Source organism: Pundamilia nyererei, unplaced genomic scaffold (assembly GCF_000239375.1).
Source record: "Pundamilia nyererei isolate P.nyererei 1_Seehausen unplaced genomic scaffold, PunNye1.0 scaffold00012, whole genome shotgun sequence".
Lineage (NCBI taxonomy): Eukaryota > Metazoa > Chordata > Actinopteri > Cichliformes > Cichlidae > Pundamilia > Pundamilia nyererei.
The window spans coordinates 5,996,914-6,015,992 of record NW_005187413.1 but is presented as its reverse complement, the minus strand read 5'-3'; positions in this window follow the sequence as shown (position 1 = coordinate 6,015,992).

Below are 19,079 nucleotides of genomic sequence, written 5' to 3'. Positions count from 1 at the left end.
GCACCGATACCATGCATCGTGTTGCAAGTTTCTTGCAGAGATTAACTGTGATCTCACAATAACTAAGTCCATCTTTTATATATGGTGTAATACTTTGTTTCTGCATTTGTTTCCATTTGAGCCTATGCAAAGGGGTTTTCACCCTTTTGAGTACTCAAAGGCATGTAGCTCCATGTAGATGATCCTATGCTGGGGCTAGGGACAAGCACAGATGGTAGCATCAATGGATGCTTTTCATTGTTTGCAACACTGTTTAATTTCAGCTTTTTGTATGTTATAACTTCTTGGCTCTTCTTAGCCAAAAAGTTATAACTTAGTAAGGACCAAGGGACAGTGCAAGCAAAAGTACTATCCTGAAGTATTATCTTAATCTCAGAAGTATTAATCTTCCCATTAGGTTATTCTTTTGGCTCTATTCCTTATTGTTATGTCTGGGCCTGTTTTTAATTCTGATTACTACAGAGCATGCATTAGACACTGATTTGGATGATTCCACAAGTGGTTTTCATAAGGCATTTACCGGGCACAGTGTGAGGCTGATGTGGCTTTCCAGTGGATGTTTAAATGGGACTTTTATTAATCCGTGTCTGCAAAAACCAGTTTCCCGTTGGTTTGGTTGTTGATTTGCATATTTTGATTATTAAAAAAAGCCAGGAGGAAGAGCAGTCTACTTTGGTAGTTGAGGTAATTCTCAGCTGGGGGCGCTGCTGCAAAACATCATCTTCTACACATCCTTGCAACGCCATACCGTAAATTTACTATTAATTTACATCCAAATTAAATGCATAAATAGTCCATTAATCTTCTACCGTGCAGCTAATGCTCATAAACATTTCTTCACCCTGCACCCTGCTAAGTCATCAGCACCAACTGTAAACTGCTTCCATTCACAGTTACCCATAAATACATCGACGTCACTGAGATCCACTGTGGAGCACCTGTGAACACATAATTTCCTCTGGGATTAATAAAGTATTGTGTGATGTGTTATGTTATCCACAGAGTGATTTTACATATTAGCATTCAAAGTTATTCTCATATTAAAGGAACAGTGTGTAGGATTTAGTGGTCACAGAGTACAAACAACCAACTATTCCTCCTTTAAGATAAAAACAACTTTGGCTTATAATGTTGCTAATTCTAAGCTAATAAAAACAATATTCAAAGTACATGTGAATATATACTAATTAAAACCTAATTATCAATATAATTAATGTCTGGAAATAGTTTTCTCTAAATTTCCCCCATAACTTGTGGAAGGTGAAGTGTAGCTACTCAAAATCTTGGGGTGGGGAACAGTGATGATGTCATTTCTGTTGGTTTTATGTTGTGGGATGGACATTTAGTATGTATTGAGGTTTCTTTAAAATCTATATATCTCATTATTATACCATATGTTATTGTACATTTATTACCATTTATTTGTTAATGAATTGACCTTGATCTGGTTTTTGTATTTATCAGGTCAGCTAACAGGAAAAATGGCATGAAAAGGATAGCAGAGAGGAATAACAGATTTAAGTCAATTATCTTTATTTGGTTGTCAAAACTCAACAGGCTCCACAAAACATGTTTTTGGTCATAACTCAAGAATTCATGCGCAAATCAAAGCGTGATTTCACACAAATTTAGTCAAATTTACTGAGCAGTATGATAAAGTGATGGCATTTTATATTCCAAACAATAAAGGTTAATCTTACTGTGGCATCACATTATACAAAAAAAAACAAACCTCCAGACAAAACGGTTCACATTTATCTTCATTGTTTCCTCTCAATCCTATGCAGTACATGAAAAAGTAAGTATACAGTTACTGTTTCCAAGTACCTTACCAATTACCAAAGTAGAATACCCAAACATTATTTGGTGAGGCCATATGTTCAACAGCTTGGCTCAAATCGGGTGATACAACAGGACGGGGCAGCAAATCTACAATAAAGGGTTTATACTGGTCTTTTTTGGTGTGTATGTGTGCGTTTTAACTAAAGTTTCTTACAACCTAAAAGATACTTCAGTACATCATAATTTGAGTATAGCTCAGTACATGATGCTTCTTTTGAGCACAGTATTTTCTACCTTTGATTCCAGCATCCCTACAATCAGTGTTATTTCATTGTGATCATTTTCTCCTCTCCCCTCCTGAGAGGAGCAGCATGCATCTTCACTGGTTAAATATTAAGTACACAGCTCTGTCTCATCATCCTGTCATCCATCTCGCTCCCATCTGCTCCTGCTGCTCCCTTTGTGCCTCTACACACCTCAGCCTGGGCAAGTATGCAGGTCGACGACCCATCTGCTGATAGGCATTACAGAAATACACTATGCTACACGGATGAATTGAACATGAACCCTGTCGTGTGAGTCTAATGACAGACAACAAAACTCATTATAGTGTGCTGCAGTGACAGAGAAAAAAGAAGTTGCTTGTGCAGAATAAAAACGGGTGTTCTTTCACGATATATAGCCAATAAGGGTCGTTTCTAACAATCTACCCTGGCAACAAGTGTGCTGTGTAATGGAAAAATCTAAATCTCTGCCAGTAAAACAATTTTCAGTGCTCTGCATGTTGCCAACTTCAGAATGACAGCAGCAAACACTACCTAGTAAGCACAGTAGGTAAGAGGATAAAAAAAGAAGTTGTTACTTTGGATGCAGAGCTTGGTAAGCCAAATGAGGGGAATACACCAGCCACTTAATTTAAAACAAGTTATAGTGGATGGCAGCATTTTACAAGATATGTAGGTATATTACTTGCAAGACTGTAGTAAAATAAATAATAGACTCTCAGTGTGCTACATACTAAATGCTGTGTAATAGTGGGAAGACCACAGCACATTGTATGCTGACGTAGAAAAAGAAATAATAGTAGAGTGTTATATTGAATTTTATTCAGAAGCAGAGATGCAGTTAGATCGATCAGTTTGGATCCGTACTTTCGTTTATTAAGCCTAGAAGCTGACATCAATAAACATGTTTCAGATTAGTATTGAAATAATAATATTAAGATAGTACCTTGAAATGTTCTGCACTGATGGGGAAAACAGGCTTCCACACAAAGGCAGAGATGTTTTATTTACGTTTTATCGCTGTGCAGATTTAATTACGGCAGGTCTTGAAAACGTTTTTTTTCCAGAACCTTTGACTGTATAATTATCAAACTGTGAAATCTTCAAAAAATCAGGTTAATGAATTTTGTTAGGTGGGTATTTTGTGTTTTCTTGAACACGCCACACATTTCTTTTTTTGTGGTCTGCCTGCAGCCATCTTTATTATGACAAAAAAACAGACGAAAAAGGGGGAAAGGGTGTATTTTATGAGAAATTAAACATGTTTCTCCTGTGAAGAGCTCAGGGGAATATGAAAATGTCCTAAAATGTGGTAAGTGTTGGTTTTAAAGTCCGACTTGTTGTAACAGAGAATAGTTAGCTTTAAGGTTTGTTTTACTAGCTAACAAATGCTAACAAGGATAGCAAGAAAACAATTAATTAATACATAGATGAAAATATAAATTAATAAATAAACAAAGAAGATGCATAAGAAAAAGAAATGAAGTATCACTACCCCCAAATGGGTGGTGTGCAGTTTTATGACTAACATTTGGATTCGTTTACATGAATAAACTATAGTATTTGTAGTGAGCCTGACTTGGTATCCTTGCACCTTGCTTCAGCTGTGGTCCACTTTCTGCTGTTTCGTCTGCATCAGCACTGAATAAATGGTTAACTGGTAAGAAGTATCCAATACAAATTAATAACAGGCAGGCTTCGGTAAATTGGATTCATTCTTTTTTTTTCATACTAAAGCAGCTGTGCGTCAAAAGTAACCGTCAAGCACAAAGTGGATAAATGCATTGACGACGAGCATCGTGACTGTGGAGGGGGCACCAGATCCCAGCTATCTCCTGATCATCTAAATGCGGCATCTATCTACATCCTGATGCGCCTGCTTCTCCTCCTCCTCCTCCTCTCCTCCTTCCTGGAACGGCAGAAACAGGTAGGACACGCTTCCGATTTGAAAACGCATAACCCACATATCCAGCTCGGGGGTGGAGGTGGGAGATAGTGCTTTTACATTCTAGTTTGTACGTTCCCTTTTTAGTTTGTCCATGTCGTGGTTGTTAGGAGACCGCTGTCAGATGAGGAGTCGGTGATAATGGGAGATGTCCTGGCATCTGTAGTGAGATGCGTCGGCAGCAATAACACACTGTTGCTACCCACGCTCTCTTTGCCACAGAGACGTGCGTTCTGCCGCAGGTATGCGGTGGAACAGAGGGGATGGATGCAACCAATTAGTTTGGTCCAGTATAGTTCCACTTTTATTTGCGTGCATTTCTGCTGTACCTCCCCCCCCCTCACATTGTAGAATTTGAAAACATCGAGGCTAGTATAGGGCGACCCATTTTCTGTTCTTCTATCCTTATAAAGAAAGCAGTACAACTCAAAATAGCACAATTTGAGACTCTGCATTAACACACTTCAGTCACATCTAATTGTTTGCTAGCACATGCTACCTAAGCTGCAATACAATGTTTAATGAGAAAATGCTTATAATCTCCGACTTTTCACATTGTTCTATTTATAGACTGACAGCAGAACTTGTGCAGCTCCTACTCTGTAAACTGTCATCAGTTATGAGGCCATATTTCAATTTATACTTTCAAAGGGCATGTTTTGTTATTTTGCATGCATTTACGTATTTCTTTTCAATGGTTTTGGAAATACCTTTTCTTAGTTACATTGTTGCTTTTACTGTACCTCTTATTACTCTTCTGTTATACCCGCGTAGAAGGATTTTTGGTGCTTACCCTCTATACTTTAATTGTAGTTAACAGTATTTTTCTTTCTTTCTTTTTTTTATTAAATTTTTTTGCTGTGTGCGAGGTTATTTGTCGCTTTTCTCACGTGGTATACTTTAGGTTAACTGATTCCCTAGTGCTACAGTCTCACTAATGATGGCAGTGGTTGGAAACCACAGCACGACCAAAATTGTCACTGTGTGCCTTAAACTTGGGATCTTGTTGCTTTTGAAATTGTTGATTTGAAGATGGGGACCAGGTCTGCGGCCACTCTCAGTCAGTTGTCATCTTCAGGACAGCGATAAAACAGCAGTAAGTCGGTCTGCTGTTATCGGTTCATGATGGAATGGCATCAGCTTGGCAATTACATGCAATCTGTTTGTGATGATAAAGCGGCTGACTGTGATAAATCAGCAAAAATCACTACCTTCTGTTACAAATTTGTTGCCGTCAGCATATACAGAAATTCACAGTAACTACTTAAGTTCAGAATCCAGTTGTGTTTCAAATCCACCAGAATACAACCAGCTGGCAACCAGCTGAGTCGGGTCCCCCATTGTGAAGCGATAATGTCACAGATGAGTTGAGCGATCAGTCTGACTGCATTTACAAATTAGACCGAAGTTATTTGCAAACCTTTTCCAGTCTTTCTGAGAGTGAATGCAGTCAGTCTTCAATAGAGAGACAGGTTACCTCCCAGCAGGCGATCTATGCAATTACTGGTCGAAAGTGATTACCGCAACTACTTGCAATCAATTGCAGATACAAAAAAATGACACTGGCAGTTTTTCCTAGTGCTAAGGAGATTGCTGTCCTATTTTTACTTTAGTATGACTGAGCCAGGAAAACCTAACTGCAAAACATTACAAAGCTGTTACCATCTTTAGCATAACAGAACCCTTTTTATCCTTATACCAGTGGTCTCTTCCAGGATGACAGTGCCCCCATCTGTGGAGACAAGGTGTCAGTTGTATGATGAGTATGAAAATGATGTGAAACATCTGCTGTGACCTTCACAATCAGCCAGATCCCAGCCTAATTGGAGCATTTTAGAAAAGCATGTTCAATTGTATCAACGTGGTCTGTCCTTTACTTTTTCAAAAGTAATAGATTACTCCTGTAAGGTTATTGTTGTAGTACGTTGTAGCGTAGTGTAGTGTAGTGACCAGTTCACCTGGAAACTACAGGTGAGGGACTGTCTTTCCTTTCAATCTTCCAGTGGAGTGCCATAGATTAGGAGAATTAATGCAAAGGAGCACAACCCCAAACTAACGCACCGTTTATTTCCCTGCTAATTTGTCAACAAATTGTCTTTTAAAATTGTACTTTGAACCGCACTGTAATCCCTATTGATCTTCTTGCAAACAGAAGTTCCCTTGGTATTGCTCTTCTGACACTTTCAGTAAATAATGCATATAAATAATGCACTTTGTTTTGGGGGTTTGTAGTCCAGCAAGAGCACAAATCTATGTGTGTGTGAAATCTCTTGAAGGCTTGAAAAGCATGAGGCTGAAACACCGAGCACCTTGGCAACAGTTATAAGTGATGGGTAATCCATTTGTGGGAATTTGGGCAAACCAATGCAAGCTGAAGAGCAATAGACACTCCAATCAAATAGCATTTAGGTACGTTTGGAGAAAAAAAATGTGTTCACACAAACAGCCGCTCATAAAATAGTTGATTAGTTAATGAAATCACGAATTGTAATGAGCCATTTAGGACTGTTAATTACTGCTGCACATTCAGTGCTCCTTCTGTCTGTCATTTTCATATCACAGCCCAGTGTTAGAATTAATTTTACCATGACCAATTCTCACTGCAACAATCAGAAACACGACTGCAGGCATAATGGTCCTCACAGAATCTCTAGACAGATGGATGAAAAATCAGACTGTAATTATTTCATGTGTATTTTCCCTCTCTTCTCTCTTCCCTCCCTACTCGTCCTCTCTTCATTCCACTCAGCAGCATGATTAAATGTATTTTTTGTCCGTGGTGTAATCAGTGATAAAGTGGATCATTGTTTGCTCTGTCCAGATGTGCCAATTAAAAACTTGACACCACAGTTATCTGTTTCCAACCATTTTCAGTGCTCTGTTTTATAGCGGCAGAGCACGCGTGTCTCATTTTTGTCCTTAAAAAGAAAAAAATACATCTTAAAATCAGTGGCTAGGCAATGTGAATTGTGGTCAGTGCTGTGAATGGCATTTTCACACAAATTACAAGCCACAGATTTCCCTGGATGAATACAGCAATTTTCCTTTGATCATTCTTTTTGTTAAAACCCCCAAAGAGAACAACTGTGGAGTGTTTGTTTCACCGTTTTGATGTAAGCACTTACTGTCTCATTACATTTGTTGGGTTGGTTGCTGTTAAACGTAACAGCTTAAGTTCAGTGGTTATTGCAGCTCCTGTTATACACATCCATTCATTACTCAATTCTGCTGCTAACCTTATTACGTAAGCTGAGTGTTACGCCGTTGTTAACCTGATTTCTGAGTCTTGGCAAAAGTGGACTTTCAGCATTTGCAGTAAGAAAATCTGAACTCCAGGGTAAACTGCACATTAGAGGGCTTACAGTGAGCCGTTTGGATTTGGAGCACTCGGGTCGAACCTTTCGCTCGGCAAATGCTCCAGTGCGACTAAAGGAACTCACAGAATTACACTTTAATGTAAGTGACAAACTTGTACGTAGACAATGGTTCTGTGCTATTGTTGTGTCTCTATTTCATGCGCTCTATAGTGTGTGTAAGTTGTTTGCATAGTAGTATTTTTCATACCCTTACTTTGTAGGCTTAAAATTCCTGCCACATACGAGGCACAGCAGTTACCTCCTTCCTGCTGACTTGCTGTTCTTTGTTGCATTCTCCCAGAAATCAATGTGCTTGTCTTTTGGGCATTAGAAAAAAGTAGAACTTTTATAACTTGCATGGTGAGAGTAGTAGACTTCATATTGTCGGCTTATTGGAATATGCTCAGTGACAGCAGCTAATTTAAAAACTCAAAACAGATGAAATAAACAGTGTTTTTTAATTAAAAATTTTTTTTGAATAAATAAATAAGGTGCTGATATAAAACACAAACTAATTACTCTGAGCTGCTACAATATGATATATGGATACTTTTATTTATTTATATATTTATTTATTTGCTACTAGCTATATTCTGAAAAGTTTGGAAACTCATTCTTAATTATTGCCTGCTGTGTTTGGCAGTTTTTTCTTGCCAGGATAATTAAGCTCAAGAAAACTTTGAAGGCCAGTAGGAAGGAGGGAAATGCTTTAATGCCTATGTTGGACAATAGCCGATACAAATATTTCATTTATTTTTAACATTTGTATCTATTTTTGTTGTAGTGAAACAATGAGAAGTACTTAATACCAAAAACAACAGCGACAACAGCAACAAGAAAGATTCTTTAAGGTCTTTATTTGGCTTGGTCAAAATTAATGTCACACAACTGACAATTGTCATAAACCAGTATCAGTTAACTAGGCCGATATTGGGTGATACCAATAATCCCAAAGTAGTCCTCTGATGTTACCCAAAAGCAGTAATTTTATGTTGTTATCACAGAAGAAAAATTAAAAGAGAGCAGGAATTAGGAGAAGAGTAGGTATTGATAATCTAGCCACCTCTCACGTCATTGTGGAGGAATTTACACCAGTGTTCTTTATAACATTGCTTCAGTTCACTGATGTTTACAGACGTGTATTCATGCTCATCTCTCTAAAGGTCTCACCATCAGGTTGGGGTCTGGACTTTTGACCTTGATTCTCTACATTTTTCAGCCATTCTATTGTGGAGTTGCGGCTGTGCTTGGGATCATTGTCCTGTTGCATTGTCCAAGCTTGGCCGTTAGACACATCCCATTTGAGTCTAGAATACTTTGGCATACAGAGGATTACATTTCGATTCAATGGCTGCAAGGTGCCCCAGTCCAAATCGTCACCCCCCGACTAGTATGGGATTTTTGTGCTGATACAGTGTGCCGTGTTTTGTTTTTGCCAGAGTTGTCACTGTACATTTTGGCAAAGTATTTCCACATTGGTCTGGTCTTATTGCAAAAGTCTTCTCCTAAGAACCTAAGGTGCCCTGCTATGTTTTGTTGCAGATAATATACTTCCCCCTGACAACCCTTCCAAACAAGTCACACTTGCTCAGTGTTTTTTTAATTGTACTTGTTACTGTAACTATAAAATTTGTCATGCTAAATGAGACAATTAGCTAATATTACAAAGTCTATGTAGTATGGGTATTTTCAATGCAATGTAAGACCGCCCTGTCCTCATGACAGCATTAGTAATCTTAGCAAATACCCAAAACACCATATGTTTCCAATCGAACCAGAAAGACCTCTAGCAGCCATACATATTATAAACCATGTCTCCTGGGAGAAAAAGAGGAAATAGTGTACTATTTTTATGGTGCCACAGAGTTAGCAAAAGGTCAGGGTGGCAGCATGGGGCAACAGAATGTTGGACAGTAGAGGATCATTGTTTAGTTTCATGTCTCTGCTATGAGTTATACTTTTACCCCAAAACTGTTCTCACAGTGTTGCATCATGAGAAGTATACATTGTGATTGTGCTGTGAGTGTTTTTTTCTGTATTTCAACCAAAAACCAACATTTCTTGGTTGTTCTACATCATACCTGAACTCTACAGTCTTTTCAGGTTAGAAAACTCTTTTTTAACAATTGAAAGGTAAGATTGTCAAATCAAATTACAAATCATATGTTTTGGTATCTATATTAGATGAGTTGTAAAAATATTTAGTTAGAGAGGGAAACGGACATTGAAGACATATCAAATTGAACTTTTCTGTTTAAGATCAGAGACAGTGTTCGGAGTATACTCGCTGTATGTAACACTAACGTAATGCTGAATTTCACGATGGAGTCATCTAAGCAAAAAGCAGGGAAAGTGCGTCTCTCTGCTGCTTTTTGGGGTCAGGCATGGCTGCTCAACAGATGGTTTACCACAGCAGCATGGGTAGATTACAGTTATGACTGGTTTTCTGTAGATCTGAAAATGTGTTGACAGCAAGGTTGAAGGATTTGCTCTTGTTTAGAGGTCACCTCTACCTTATGTTCATCTTTAAAGGGCAGCTGCTCATGCTGTAAGTAGCAGCCAGTGTTGAGGGTCTCTACTAGCCCAACATGAACTGGGACAAGAAGCATTATGTGGCACGGACAGATACATGTCAGTAATAAAATATGATATATAGAGTTTTTTTAGGTCAGTGTTATGCTACAGTTTTTGAGGTTTCAAAATAAAAATTATTTAGTGGGACTGGACGTATGAAGGAATCTCAGCGTGTATCTATGGGTGGGGACAGGGTGTAACGTGATGCTCATGGTTAAGCGTCAAATTCATTTGTCATTAAATTGTGGCCTTTAGGTTGTCCTTGTATTGTAGCTTTTGTCAATAATTTTACAGAACAACCTGCTCTGAAGCACAGCCAAAGCACACAGGTGAACCTGTTACGACATCTTTATTCACCGCCATCTTCCATAAAATTGCATAATATTAATTCAGGTCAGTTTTAGGAGACTTGTATTCCACTAGCATTTAATAATTTTTCATGAAAGCACATTAAGCCCCATGGATGAACCAGTGCTTGCTGAGTGACACAGACTCTCTAAACACCACTAAAGCTGTGCAATGAGATTCCTGCAGGGTGAAAGGCATTTGGAAATCCATCTGTGCTTACAACTCTCCTCTGTGAACATGTTTCTCTTGTATCTTTGCTCTCCCTCTATCCTCCTTCATGTTTTAACCACTTGGTATCAATTACTCATTAATTACTCACTAATAGTAATGTAGCTACAAATACACATACGAAACAAGTTAGGGCGTTGGATTTGAAATAAACAGCACCCACTTCTAAGCTTGTCACTTGGCCTGGGGTGCTACTTCGGTCTAAAAGGTGGTGACGGGAGGGAAAAGTTATCTGCTAACACAAGCTCCTTATGATTATTATTCCTGAGGGAACAGGCTAAAATCAGAGATATCTGAACTGTTACTATCACTTTGCACTTTTCTTTGTGCTTTCTGAAGAACTAAAAACAATAACAGAAAAGAAAAGACAATTTCATATCCAATAAAAAGATGAATGATGTGTGTCAGTGTAAGCAGTTGAGAGGATCTCCTCTGGGCAACATGCTGTTGCTTTAATTCTGCCTCGATTTCACTGATGTTCTGTCCTCATAATCTAATAGACTAAATACCGTCTGGGTGCTTTTTGGCTGAAGGGATCTGAAAAAAAGAGAAAAAAATCAAGACATTGCAATAATAGTGTGAGTTAGTGCGTTTGTGTTTACGCAGCTTCCTGCGCTACCTAGTCTGAGGCTTTTGTCAACAATTACACCCCTCTGAATGGTAATATTTTAGGCTACATTAATTTACTGTACTTTACCAGAGTGTGCTGCAGTCTTTTATGGTACAGTAATTTACCGTGCAATCTTTGAAGTGGCTTGCTCCTGACAAATAGTTCAATAAAACCTTGTTTGTGTTCTGTGGTATGGCTATTAGACCCCTCCTGACATATCATAAACTATTACTGTGATCTGTTTGGACATTAACGGTTACAGATGTTCCCTGAGCTTGCCAGAGAGCCCGGAAGCTGCATTGCATGCAGGGAAGTCTGCTGCCGTACTGTACTTTATCAAACCTATGCAGGACAGTGAGTGTACAACTTTCCTGAGTTGTACTTGAAAACTGTTCTACTTCAGGCATTTTGTCAAATTGAAACTCCCTGTAGTCAGAAGGTAGACGTGGTTGAGTCTCTGTTGAAAGAGTTAAGCTGAATGCCCCTTCTCACTGTGGGAGGAGGTAGTGTGAGTACATGGCAGCGGACTGAAGTAGGCATCTAAGTATAGTTGTGTGTGCGTGTGTGTGTGTGTGTGTGTGTGTGCGTGCACGTGTGTTCATGCATATGTGTTGTGTATGAAAGTTTTTGGGGGTACTGGCTATTTACAGCTCAGCCTGTGGGAGATGTCCAATTCCAACAGAAAGGGCAGGGGGGCATGGGAAGACCTCCACTCTGCCTCATGTGTCATCCTCTTCTGTTAAGACTTGAAGCAGTCTGTGTGTGTTTGTGTGTGTATGTAGAGTTGTGTATTTGTGGGTGTGTACACACTGTGTGTTGTGTCAAGGTTGCTGAAAACAGTCTTGGTGCATAAGTATAAGAATATGACACTTTTGAACGCTCATGCATAGTTGTTCAGGGAGATTTGTCTAACAAGACTTGAAATTTCCTTGTGGCTCCCTGTTGTTTACAAGGCCAAATACTTTCTGTTCAGTGAGTCATTTTCAGAGAGCGGGAGAGAGGGATAAAGAAACAGATACAAGAAACTTTGATTCCACATTATTTTTCATTGAAGTGAAGAATATTTCAGTGCTTACATAAATGCGCTGGCCTATGAAGAAAACAGTTTGTTTTTCTATGTAAATGAACAAAATGACAAAATAATTTACTGTCCAGTCTTTTCACCAGTTTCACAGTTTGCTCAGTTTTCAAAGCAATGGCTTTGAAAGAAGATTGTACTTTGACTCTGTGGTAAAACTATTGTTGTCTGTGTTGTAAAACTGCTATTTTCAAGTAAATATTTACCTTTTTTCACTTGACTGTAATTCTTCTACTGGGGGGATCAAGAGAGAGCTCCAAGGCCAGAAGTCAGCCTAGGAAAATCGAAAACCATGCCTGATGTAAATTTGATCTTGAAAAAAGGAAAATGGAACTCATTAGATTTTGGTGCAGATCCAGAAAGTTTTCTTTAAAGTTGTGAGTTATTAGTTTTGATGGAGGAAGGCTATGGCTTGTTTTAAATACTAGCAGATCTCATTTCACTCCTGTGAAAAACAAAGTTTTTATGGGAATCTATGCAGTCCTATGATAAACCAAGCGCACCATTCATCACTTATGATTCAATAGTAACCAACTTTTGTATGTCTTTAGTCTTTGACCCCTGTAGAGGAATTATGGACTATGTGTTTTTACAGCACGCCTTCAGTTCTGACTGGTCTGCTCTCATTTGATTCTAGAATACTTTAGTATACAGATGAGCTCGTGGTTGATTCAGTGACTGCAAAGTCTCCATGTCCTGTACCTGTAGAACAAGCCCAAATCAGCACCTCGTCACCACCGTGCTTAACAGCTGTTTTGAGGTGTTTGTGCTGATATGCCGTGGGTTTCTCCAAACATGGTGTCGTGCATTATGGCCAAACATCTCCACTTTGGTCTTGTCAGTCCAAACGACATTGTTCCAGGGGACTTGTGGTTTATTCAGACTTTCCAAAGAGTTTATGTGGAAACTCTTTTTCACATGAATGTTCGTGTTGAAATCAGAATGTTCGTTTGGAATATTAACAAATTCTTAATTAATAGCAGTAATGTTTTTTTTTTAAAGAAGTTGTGTTGGTCTGAATTGGGGTGTAAGAAGTGGGTCCTCATTTTAACAGACAGAAGTGATTTCCATCGCATTTCTAAATCCACATTTCCAAGAAAATGCAGCTTGGCAGGGATTGTTGATACCCTGCTGTGATAAAGTTGATGCCCAACTGTTTCTAAAAGTGCAGCCTCCCCGGTTATTTTATAAAATGTGTTTAGTATGCGATATCGACCGTTTGGAAGTGCTGTTATTGAATAAAGGCCAACAGTTTTCTGTCTGTTGACTCCTGCATTTAGACTGTTTTTCTGGTTAATTTTTTTAAGAGTTCAAATCACGCTAAGCACAAATAGTCATTCGACTGTTCATGGTATTTAATTGGGATTTTTCTTAGAAAAACATACAACTGTGAGAATTTTACAAATTTTTTTATTATATTACATTTATTAAATTAATCTTGTGTGCGATGTGGAGATTCTATGACTTTCTGTACTATTGCGAGAATACGAAGCCTGACAGGTGTATGCCTAAGAATTGTTTAACTTGACTGACAGATCCCTCATATTATTTACTTCAGTTGTGAGAATTATTGTTTGCTTGCACCATTAACTCTGCCTAAGCTCAACCCCCCAAATTACGACTTCATTAAAAAAAAGATAATAATGCTATTCAGCTTTCAGAAACCTGCAGGAACATGGCATGCATCAGTTTTTCTATGATCTTTCATCTTATTTCAAAATTTCTAAGTGGAATATATTGAGGAAAGGTTAAGAACTGATTATAGCTGTGGTCCTGTGCATTACTTTTTCATTTATGTGAAAGTGTAGCTTTTGTTTTTGTCTTAGCAGTTAACATAATACATCTTTTCGAGAGTAAAAGAAACCACAGAAATTGCCAGCAACCAGATATACACTCAGTTTCAGAAAAGTTAACAAATGTTAACTGATGTCCAAGATAGAAGGTTTTGACTCTGTGTTTGTGCCAGTGTACATACGCTCTTCACAAGAGGTCATGCTAGCTGGTCCTACATACACACGACACCAGCTCTCTCCCTCGCTGCCTCCCTCTCTTTCTCTTTCTCCATCTCTCCCCTCTCTGCCTCCCTCCCTCCCTTCATTTGTTCTAGGGACAGAGTCCTAGTGTGAAGCTTCTTGTTCTTGTCCTTTCCCTGTACTCTGCAGCTTTTCAGCCATCCAGAATGAGTTTCCTTATAGCAAATACACTGTACATGAGACGTGGAAGAGCCTGGTTTGGCCCGCTCTGTGTTCCCGCTACAAGCTCTCTAGGTTATATTTAGCCTTCGACAGGCCACCCTGCTACTACAACTATCATCAGCACCAAAAGGGATATCGGGGGAAGCTGTACCAATTACCGCCAACACATTTTCCTCTCTGCTGTTTCATTGTAAGTAAATCCTTTTAAAATAATGTGTTTGTTGAATTTGAGAGAGCATCAGCATGTCACTGCAGAGAGAGCATGAAGGAATTAGTTGGAAGCAGTTGCACTATAAGTGACATGTTGTAACGTACTTCAGCTCTTGTAGTCTTTCAGTGTTATGCCACATAGGCCAGGCTGTCATTGTTGTGGAAATGGTAAACTTGACTGTATGTCCCTGTGTTTAAGTCTGCTTTTGAAAGAGGCTCAATAAGCAGCACAGCTGTGGAAAGATTGCAATGTCATAGTGTATTATTTATTTGTTTTAAGAGATCTGTTTGTATGTGGATCTGTGGATCTGGGTATAGAGCAATACTATTTGGAGCAGGCTGATGGTCCAGTTTGACCTTGGTAGCTTTAGTTTTTCAGCTTGTCACCATATCACTAAAATATCAAATGAAACCTGAGGTATGAAAAAAGTATCTAATGTGATTTTTAGCTCTTGGTAATATTTCTACCTGTTTTTTGGTTGTTTTTTTTTTTTTTTGGTCACACACCATCTTTGCACTGTTTCTAAGTAAGGAAATGCTACAGTTAGGTACATATTTGTCTGCAGGGAGAACATTTCTCTTACTCATCAGTTATAGCGGGAAGGGAGGGGGTGGGATTTGGGCAACAGTTATGCTTGCATTTGACTGAGGAAACAGGCAGCAAGACATGGAAAGTTTAGTTTCTCATCCCTGAAAATGGAAATTTAGAGAGTAGGCAGATGCAAAAAAAGGGAGAGAGGGAGAGATAGAGAGACATGGAGACAGGATGGTGGGAACATCTGGAGAAACAAGACCAGTGAAAAAAACCCTGTGACAACACGAGGGGACTGGAAAGTCTCTGAAGAAAGTCTTGAACATAAAGAGTTGTACAAGTGCATTCACTAAATTATATGATAACATATATGATATACATGATTGTATGAATGGAAATGAACTGAATTCATTATTAATTAAGTTTTTTTTTTTAGATTTAAATTACTTAAATATTTATTCTTTTACTTTATTTGTAAAATAATCATCAGTTTAAGCTCAGAGAGCTGTAATGGAAATATGAGGCCTCTCACCTACTGTACTCTACTTTGGCCTTTTTAAGAAGATGCCATGGGACTTTATATTCTTTATAGATTTTTATAATCCAGTTTCATATTTTAATCCTTTGCTACACTCCGTGGGGAATCCTATACAGCAACAGTAAATACATTAAACATGAATAAATTATAATTGTTGCTTATGGGTTTTATCTGACACTTTTTAAATTATAGTAAACAGTCAGCATTACCATTACTGATGGGATTTAAGATATTCACTTATATAATTGCTGCATGTTCTACCAGCAGGTAGAAAATGCAAGTTGTTTTCTTTCATCCATCCATCCTTTCGTGACCACCATAAAGAGTTATAGTTCATGATAAACACCGAACATGTGTGAGGGATGGGGTAGACTGTAGGTTGTGAGAAGCTTTCATAACACCAGTTAGCTGCAGTGAAGATGCTGTGTGCTTCTGTCTCGATGTGTCTAGAATTATTCTCCGCAAGTCTTTTCCCATACTGCAGGTAAAGAAGCAGCATAATGGAGCACTCCCAGCTGGAGAATCACACTTCTGGCATTTTTGATCTAAGTCTTCCTTCCTTTAAGAAAGTAGCTGTAACTGAGGTGGTAGTTAAGGTCATCTACAAATTGGAAGGTTAGTGGTTCGATCCCTGGCTGCTCCAGTGTGCGTGCCCAATGTCCTTGGGCAAGATACTGAACTGCAGGTTGCTCTCTGATGCATCCATTAAAGTGTCAATGTTATATAGGAAAGACCTAAGCACAGAAAAAAGTTGTTGCTTGAATGAGTGAACGGGGCATACATATAAAGTGCTTTGAGAGCTCAGTATACAAGAACCTGTTCATTTACAGCTTAAAGGAAGGATGGTGGTGGGTGGGGTGTACATATGCTACAGTATGAGCATAGATGTACAGTAATTATTAGTCGGCCGAGAACTTCACGTTTTTTTCCACCACCAGTTGTTGTTCTCAAACTGGACGTGACAGTTGGGGACAGATGTGTCGGTAAAACTGAGCGTTACCGCACAGCCATACGGTAACAAGTTGTCAAATACAAGGTAGGCCTGCGTAGTCTAACAACTGCTTTATCTTCCTCTTTGACTCTAACGTTGACCATATGTTATATAAACAACATATGATATTCAGAAGGACTTAATGTTTTGTGACTGAGACTGTAAACTAAGTGTCTCATGTTCAAGACAAACATTTGGCCTCAATTTTAAGACCTGGAACCTACATCAGTCTTTTATATATCATTTATACATATACATATAATGTGCCGAGGTACACTTTTACAGAACATAGTTAGAAGCTGGAAGAATTTTTTTTAAACCAGCAAACATGTAACGTGTAGTATGTAATCACCTATAATGCAAAGAGAAATTTGTTAGAATCAAGTAGACTTTCTACTACTTTAATAAAAAACAATTTTTTCATAATTAAAAAAATGTTACGTTATGTTACCATGGATGGATGGATATTGAACTGCTTTTTAATATATATATACATCAAAGCACAGTTGATGTGTGACTTCTTTCTCCCTGTACGGCTGCACAGTGTATAGGAAATAATGGAAAAACACAGCTTGCCATATTCTTACACAAGTTTTAAGGAGTCAACGGAAAAATCCTGTTTGGTCAGTGGAAATAGCCCCTGAGAGGAAATAACTTGACCATGCTAATGCTGGGTTCAGAGACGAGTGTACCACGACCATTAAAGTGCCAGGAGAGAGATACAATCAATGAACCCACGCACTCAGTGCACTGTAGAGTAGCACAGGACTGAGCGAGGAGCTACCTGAATGCCTGCGCTCACACAGAGTTGCTGCTACACAGAAAGTATAAGGACTCTGCCGGCCGTCTTTGTTTCTGATGGGGCTGCAGGATTAGTTTGATTCACTGACCGGGCTTTCAAAAATAGCCAGCTGCTTCTTGTGATGATTGCAGCTACGAGAAAAAAAAAGCATATAAGTAAAAAGAACAGGAGAAATGTATGAAGACCTGGTGATGAAAAGAATATGATGTTAGGGAGGAGCAGAAGAGGTAGAAAACAAAGCCTTGGGAATATTATTAAGCACAACACTGGAATTTTCCAAACAAATTGTGCTGTAAAGTTTACCTTTACTTTTAGTGCAAAGTACATATTTGATCTTCTTTATCATTTTTAGGAAATATGTTGGCATATGAAAATGGCTAATAAGTAATGACTTTTACATACCAGCACAGGTTGAAGCCACAGCACAAGTCAGCACGTTGCTCAGTAAAAACATGTATTGATATTAAACAGGAAGAATTGGCTATATTTACATGAGTGTACTAAAATATGGCTGTTTGTTCATTATATCCAACGTAATGATAATGTAAATACCAATATTTACATTATCATTATCTGATGATGATTCTCTGCTATAATTTGTTTTATAATTGTTCAGATGACAACAGTTGGACATAAAAATAGTTTTTAAAATTTCTATTGAAGAAATGATAAAATGATTAATTTGTCTTTAGCTTTAATTACAAGCTTAATATTTTTGTCTTGGTAGAGTTACAAAACAGGTTGTTGTTATTGTTTAAGAAGTATTCGAGTATATTTTTCTATTTGTCTATGCTGCTCTTTAGATACTTTGTCATTTTTGAACTGCTTGTTTTATACAAATAAAATAATAGACTAAACTAAAATACTTATTAACTGCACTAACCCATTCAAGCTTTCATCATGGAGGTTACTGACTCTTCATATGAGTACCAAGTCTTATGCGTGCTGTTTCAGCTGTTAAAACGAATGGTTTTGCGCATTTTAGCCCGTTTAAAACAAATATTTAAGCAGTAATATGTACTTACGAAGCACACAGTGACAAAATCCAAATGGTTTGGTTTTAAAAGCAACACAGAGTTGTTATGAAAGGGAAAATTAGCTATAGAGACCAGAATAATATTTATACCAATGTTCCAGTCTATAAACTTCATTTTATGTTGCCTGTCATGAAACTTAGCATTTAACATGCCAACTGAGGCCTCTAAAATTTGAGCCCTTGGGTTTTTTGCAGTGCCTCTGGGCCTTGCACACTCTGACCTTAGGGTGAAGTTGCCTTGATATTTACTCCTGGGAAGATAGTGACATTGTGTTAACATACACCTGAATTCTGAATTCACGACTCCACTTCTTTGTGCAAGAGAAAAAATATCGCTTCAGTTTCCCCTACATGCATGTTGAATTAAACTTCTTGTAAATATTAAAACTGCTCTGCTTGACTAAACTACCTGGCAGTTTTTGTGGGAAGGATTTAGTGTAAGGAGATGTAAATAGAGAATACAGACACTTAGTACTAAATTGTCAGTTAAATATGCGAGTTTCCTCTGAAATCCATATAATAATCTTTTCTAGTCTTACCAGGCTTTTTCAGTTTTATCTCTTTATAGAC